This window comes from Bidens hawaiensis, unplaced genomic scaffold (genome assembly GCF_021521415.1).
Source record: "Bidens hawaiensis isolate Kalapana, Puna unplaced genomic scaffold, B.hawaiensis_p1.1 tig00069092_1, whole genome shotgun sequence".
Lineage (NCBI taxonomy): Eukaryota > Viridiplantae > Streptophyta > Magnoliopsida > Asterales > Asteraceae > Bidens > Bidens hawaiensis.
Window position 1 is genome coordinate 1 of NW_027502198.1, and position 7060 is coordinate 7060.

General features: G+C 36.6%; 1 pseudogene across 1 annotated transcript; it reads right to left on the reverse strand.

Annotated features, from left to right (window-relative positions):
- Positions 1-954: 954 nt before the first annotated feature.
- LOC143605343 (alpha,alpha-trehalose-phosphate synthase [UDP-forming] 1-like) lies at positions 955-5793 on the reverse strand (annotated as a pseudogene). Its single transcript, XR_013148504.1, has 16 exons — positions 5652-5793; positions 5124-5291; positions 4975-5041; positions 4277-4696; positions 4023-4137; positions 3833-3934; positions 3391-3541; positions 3222-3310; positions 3057-3105; positions 2866-2966; positions 2479-2666; positions 2234-2351; positions 1961-2140; positions 1365-1487; positions 1151-1238; positions 955-1085 (listed from the first exon to the last, which is right to left on the reverse strand). The product of XR_013148504.1 is annotated as an alpha,alpha-trehalose-phosphate synthase [UDP-forming] 1-like (transcript).
- Between the last annotated feature and the right edge of the window lie 1267 nt (positions 5794-7060).

Here is a 7060-nt window from a genome sequence, read left to right on the forward strand (position 1 = left end):
CCCATGTGATTGTTGAGAAGCTCCGGCTCGAAATAGGTGTATATATCCTCGTCCTAAAAGTATAGGTGTAAATCTTGAATCATATGACAGAAAACAAGAAAGATATAGGATATATAAGGACCACATTTTGGACACGTTGGCGATGAATGAAGCGTGTCTGGGTGAGAGTAATACATATAAAACACATTTATAGGTGTAGAAGTATTACTTACCTTTTCTAGAAAATGGCCGATACAAATCTCACATTCTCACGCAATATACGGACGATTGTGCTTCCCTGTAAAAGAATGTTCCAATGGATTAGAATTCGACCCATTCGCCTAATAATGAGTTGATTTAGGTTATGTTTTATATTTAATGGGTCATCGGATCAACCTAGTAAAATCTAAGAATTAGCTTTGGTGAAAAGTTTATCAACATGTATTTTTAACACACAATGTTAAGAAAGCTAGATTGTTGAAATTTTGTAATATACTTTTTAACAAACTAAAAGTTATAGGCAAAATGTTTTTCAAATTAACCCAACCCAACCCAAAACCAAAATTTGTTCACTCATTGTTATTCACCCAGCTGAACGCGCTGTTTTAACATTTTATTAATATTATTATTATTATTATTATTATTTACTTTAGGAATATAAAATCATATCTTAACGTTACATTTATGAAAAATAATTGTATCGTTTATCTAAATTTTAATTTAAAAAATATTTTAGTCTAAAGCGGTAAAACCGGCCTAACCGTAAACCCGGCCAGTTCAGTTTGCATTTTCACAAAACCGTAATTACTATATACTGGTTCGGGTGAAAATTTTCGTCAATCTGGAAGAACCAGACTGTAAAGTGTAAACACCCGTGTCAAAGCCTGTATTTTGGTCAATCTGATTTTCTTATATTACTATCATTAAATTATATAAACCCAAAAACTACATGGTCACAAACAGATCGACAGTTACCTTAGTCACACCAGCGGCTCGAACCTCGACAGAACGGCTACCTTGTACAACATCCACAGATGCATTACATATCGGGCCGGTCTACAAATGCTGCAGCATGTCTTTGGCTTGAATCCTCCCAAATTCAACATCTGCATTCCACTTTCCATGACCACAAAAAACACTCCTCCGCTATAATGACAACATGTAAAAATACCTGCGTACTTGTAATTCCATACCAACGACGTCTCACGAAGCTCAAAATGTGATCGAGGTGTTCTTTCAGTAAAATACTCAAAAACATGCTGTCAAAAATATTAACAAAACAATAATTATAATCTAAATCATTGAATAAAAGCAGTGTGGTGTTCTGTGACATTCAAAAGTAAATGGGTCAAAATAATATTTACAAATAAAGGAAAAAGCAGAACCTTAACACTGTCGACCCATTCCACATTTAGATGCTCGGGCATAGTTGTCATCCACGTTCCTTTAGTCGACCGAAGAAACATTCCATGCTCAGCCGCCAACCAAATGTTGAACTCACCCAAGTTCTGAGAAATTAAAAATATCTCAACGTTGTGAAAAAGAAAATACAGAATGAATGAAAACTACGGGTGTAGATAAGATGAGCCGAACCCGATCTCATTTATGTTCGAGCTCGGCTTGTTTAACTTATGAGAACGGAAGCACAACCTCGGCTTGTTAATAGTTTTTCAAGCCCGGGTCTATGTAAATTTATTAATATATTCATATATATTTAAATATACAATCTATTATTTAGTTATATTCATCATAAATTTATATTAATAATAGATACTATGAAATTATATATTTAATATGTTAACAGGCTGGTTTAGGCTCGCAGGCCAACTTGAGCTCGATAAGTGAAGTTTGAGCTTGTTTATTAAACAAGATTACTTTTAGGCTCGAGCTTTAACCTCGCCTCGACTCTACCTTTCAGCAAGCAGGTCTCGAGTACTAAAATCTAAAAGAAAGAAAAACAAAAGTAGATATGGTTCAATACATCATCCAATACATCCTGGTCACTTCCACTAAGGACAACGACGGTTGTATGTGGATCAATGCAAAGCTTCATCACTGAATCTTTCAATTCAGGGTGCAGTTTAAGATCCATTTCTCGGATCTGATCACCTCCACGTCTACCAGGAGCATCCACTGGTTCGGTTAATGTAGCACTGAATCCCTGTGGTTGTATAATGTTGTTAAGCGTGAAAAAGTCAATGCAAGAGAAGTAAAGGGCTACACTGTTATTTTTTAAAAGATATGGAAGCGTCACCAGTATGATTAATCGGTTTCTTGACTGTAAATAACATTCAGTAGCCTCTTCAACCGGCAGTGCTGGTGGAACTTTTCTTATTCTTTGTTGTGCTTCAACTACCGTATCGTTCAGTTCACTACAATAGCCAATATTACCCAACCCGCCCATTTTGTACCTTAAAATATGTAGGTGGGCCAAAACTGAGCTGACATGTACTAATAGCAACCAGTATCAACCCATTATCTGACTTGCAACTTTTGTACCTGACAAAGGTTTCGGCCCATTCTTGAGCAGTATGGGTTGTGACATGCAAGAAATTGTGACAATGTCGTTTTTCTCTTTCTTCTGCACTCATATCCAAAGCTTGGCCTATTGAAGCTGCCACTTCGGTTATGTTCCATGGGTTAACAAGAATAGACCCGGCACCAAGGGATTGCGCAGCACCTGCAAACTACAGGTACACAACACATACATATATAGAATGAGGATCATTGATCAAGGCAAATCAATGGTTGAGATGTTTGGGGGTGTCACATGGATATTATGTTTTTGTAAACATAGGTTGCGTGTAATTATGAGCAACGCAAACACCATCCCTTGCCATATATAGTTAATGTATATATGCATATAGTTAATATGTATATAGTTACCTCATTTAAAATCAGCACACCTCTTTTGGCATCTTGGCATGCCACATACTCATAGCTGACAAGATTCATTCCATCCCTTAAAGATGTGACAATTGCAATATCTAGCAAACTAAAAAAATCAAACACATATTCAATAAAGCTCAACTTTTCTTATATGAAATAAAACAATAACAAGAGATGTGTGTTAGAACCAGTAACAGCGTATAGTGCACATAAAGCTTGAAAATCTAGAGAGCGGTCCTGCAAGCAAACCAGAACGATCAAAACTAGATATAAAGTGTAAGCACACACAAACTAAATTATATGGTTTTGAAAGGTATACAAAACTGTTTGTTGATTAAAAACAGATTGCTAACCAGATGATGAATTGGAACAGTTGTAAGTGTCCCAAATCTTCCATTTATCCGGCCCACAATTTCATGAACTTGGCTCGTGAGTTTCTGGTCTGCAAAGTCACATAATTGGAGACCAAAGACTTGTCAACTACATTAGACACTAAAATACATCAAACTTCAATAAACTTACAGTCGGGAACATCGGGTCTTGTTGGTACTGCAATCTGTAACAAAACCACTTTATCGCGCCAATATGGGTTCTCTTCCAAAAACTTCTCAAAAGCAAGGATCTTTTGGGGAATCCCTTTGATCATATCTAGTCGGTCAACACCAAACATCACCTATAACAACAACAAATGGTGTAAAAAATTTGACATATTATGAATCATAATTTATCCTTTCTTATTTTGTAACCGTGACATAGGGCCCACCAATACCCTGCTAAACAATGAGACCAGATAAAACTCAGTGCGTGTTGGATCAAATGGTCTTCAAGCCATTAAAGGCTGGCTGTGGGAATCAGACACTTACCACCGCACCACCTTCTTGAAGGTTAATTCAATTTATGACAATGATTGATTCAAGAAAAAATGTATGGAAGCATGTTTAAAAGAACGCCTTTTTGACATCACCTTTCTCCCTGAAAATCTTTCTTCTAATTCTTTCATATGTTGTTGCACTTGTGGATTCTCGAGTGCACGGATGAAGCGATCTGAATCTATACCAATTGGAAACTGTAATTCCATCATATAAAGTGCAATAGTCAGTGAAACTGTTTGATTAAATATCACTCGAGTATATTACTATTTTTAATAAAATTACCGCAGCAACACGGGTCAACCTCCCTTGATCCTCTACACCTTCAGGAGTACCTTCTAGTCCAAGTATACGAGTACAGGCACTAAAAAAGTGTCTTGCATAATCATACGTATGGAAACTGAAAAGGTTAAATAACTTAAATTAACATTACCATTCTTAAAATAGCCTCCCTATCCCCATTAATAGCTCTGTTATGAGTGAGACTTTACTTGGTACGTTTGTTTGTTCGTTTCTTCAAAATAAAAATAAAAACTTACCCAACCAAATCAGCAGCAAGAACTGCGTGTAAAAGCTCTGAACGAGAAGGCAATGTCCTATGAATTTCAGAAGACGGGAAGGGTGTATGAAGAAACCAACCAACTTTCATGTTGCTGTTGTGATCTTTTAAGCATTTTGGAACATGCATCAGATGGTAATCATGGCACCAAACCACATCACCTTCTTCATAATGCTCGTTCACCACATCAGCAAACATTTGATTCGCTTTCTTGTAAGCTGCAAATTGAGAGTGGAAACTTCGAGTTGTTGCTAGACGGTCTTCTTGTGGAAGTCCAAGATAATGAAAAAGTGGCCATAATATGTTGGTACAATAGCCATTGTAATATTGATGCACAAGTTCTTCATCCAGAAACACCGGTATACATCTCTGCAATAATAATAATAATAATCAACTAATCCTAACTAACCATAACCGTCAACCAATATAAGATGGATTATATTAGTCATGGTTTATTCTAGTTATCACTACCATAATGAGAAGATAGTTTTTTATTAGATTTCCTTTGTCGTTATCTCATTGCATCCCTATATATAGTTTAATAATAATAGATAGTGCTTTACCGAGAAATCTCTAACATAAGCAAATGGACCAAAAGCACTCCAACAAACACAAGAGATTTTCCCTTTTATTATTCTACGTATATGATATCGGAGTCAAATACTTAAAACACAGTACCTTCCCAGTTCATCGGGCACATTTACACCTGCCCACCCGATCCATTTTGCTTCAACCTCCTTAACACCTTCAATACACTCAAACAAAAACCGATTAAACCAATTTCTGTTAATGTCAGAAATGAGAGCAAAAAAGATTGAAAAACTTACCAACAAGTGCGCTAACAAGCCCACCAGCGCTAACGTCAAGAGACCAACTTTCTTCACCTTTTCTAACAGCCGAAACAGGCAGTCTATTAGCAACAACCAATAACCGTTGTTTCAAGAGTACAGCATCCGGTTTCTCCCAACTGTATATATTGATCAGCCAAATTTTCACTAAACTCAAAGGCATCATTCGTGTTTGAGAATTCGAAGCTTTGTTGTTCTTTCTTAGCTCTCTTTTAACGAAACTTTAACGAGATCGATGATTAACCAACAATCACCCCCTTAATCTCGATCTTCAACACGGCTTGCTTTGTCTTCATAGTAGTGTAGTTAAACTATGTATGAGATGAGCCTCCGGATCTTCTTTTTCTTTGTTTTTCCACTTTGGACATTCATATGCGAAGTGACCATATTCATTACATTCATAACACTTGAGATCACTTTTGTCTTTGTTTCCACGACTCGCATTTCCACGTCTTCTTTCTTCTTTGAAAGGTTCTCTTCCTTGATCTTTGTCTTGGCTTCAATTACCACGACCTTTTCCATGACGCCAATTCTTATGATGATTACTAGCCATCAAAAGCTTTCTTTCGTTATCGTCTTCTGGTTCATCTTGACTTTTAAGGCGTTCTTCAAAAGCTATTATTCTTCCTACCGCTTCTTCAAATGGCATTTTGTCAATTTCCAAATATTGCTATAGATGCCACGATTGGTAGAAATTTCTTTGGAACTGAATTGAGCAATTTCCTTACAATTATCTTATCCTTGAGATTGGAACCAAAACTTTTAAATTTGGCTCTTATGCTTCCCAATTTTCCAGAGAAATCACTCACGGTTTCATTTTCTTTCATCTTTAACTTCTCTAACTCGCTCCTTAATGTCTGTAGACGTGCTTTTTGAACTAGATCCGCTCCTAGATGTCGAACTTTTATCGTGTCCCACACTTCTTTTGTTGTCGGGTGTTGTGCCACTTGCATCAAAATATCTTCTGGCAACGTTTGTAGGATCATTGCCTTGGTCGTATATGCCTTATTTTCATCAACTTCTTCTGAGCTTACCACTTCCTAAAGACCATAAGCCTTCAAGATTGTCTCCATCAATAATGCCCATGTCGTATAGTTTGACTCAGTCAATTTTGGACATTGAAGAGATATATTCCCTTGCTCACTAGTTTTTGTTGATCCGCTTGATGAATCTTCTTTACTAGACATATTTTCTTACTTCTTACTCGACTGAACCACACAGGTTTTTACTCTTACCAGACAGGATTTGTACCACACAGGATTTATTTGCCACACAGGTCTTTGTTTGCCACACAGGTCTTATTGCCACACAGGACTTAGATTGCCACACAGGTTTTAGGTGCCACACAGGACTTAAATTGCCACATAGGTCTTAGATGCCACACATGTCTTACTCTTGCTCTACGAATCACGAAGGTTCGGAGCCCACTTGTTCTCAACGAATCACGAAGGTTCGGAGTCTTGCTATTCGAATCACACAGGTTCGAATTATTTATTCAAGTTTTTTTTTTAATTTTCCAAAATCAAATTCTTGAATTTGTTTATTCCAAATATAATTGTTTTTTAAAACAATTATTTTTTTTTTTGCTTTCTAAATTATTATTAAAATAAAGACCTTGTTTATAATTGTTTATAATTATTATAACAAACAATTATGGTCAATATGACACCGTCTCCAAAAACCAACTTCCCAGCCGTTCCTTTTTCCGACTAACTCCAACACGCTACGTTTCAATTTAATCGGTTTTTCCTTGTAATCGGAACTTCGCCAATCGATTCTTTCAATGGGTGCTTCTTCTTCTCCGTCTTCTAATCTGCAGGTATGTTCTTTCTCTTTTGTTCTTAACACCGATTACGGTTCTGAATTTTGGGGTTTTCTTAGAGCCTCGCTCTGATACCAATTGAGGGCCACGAGAT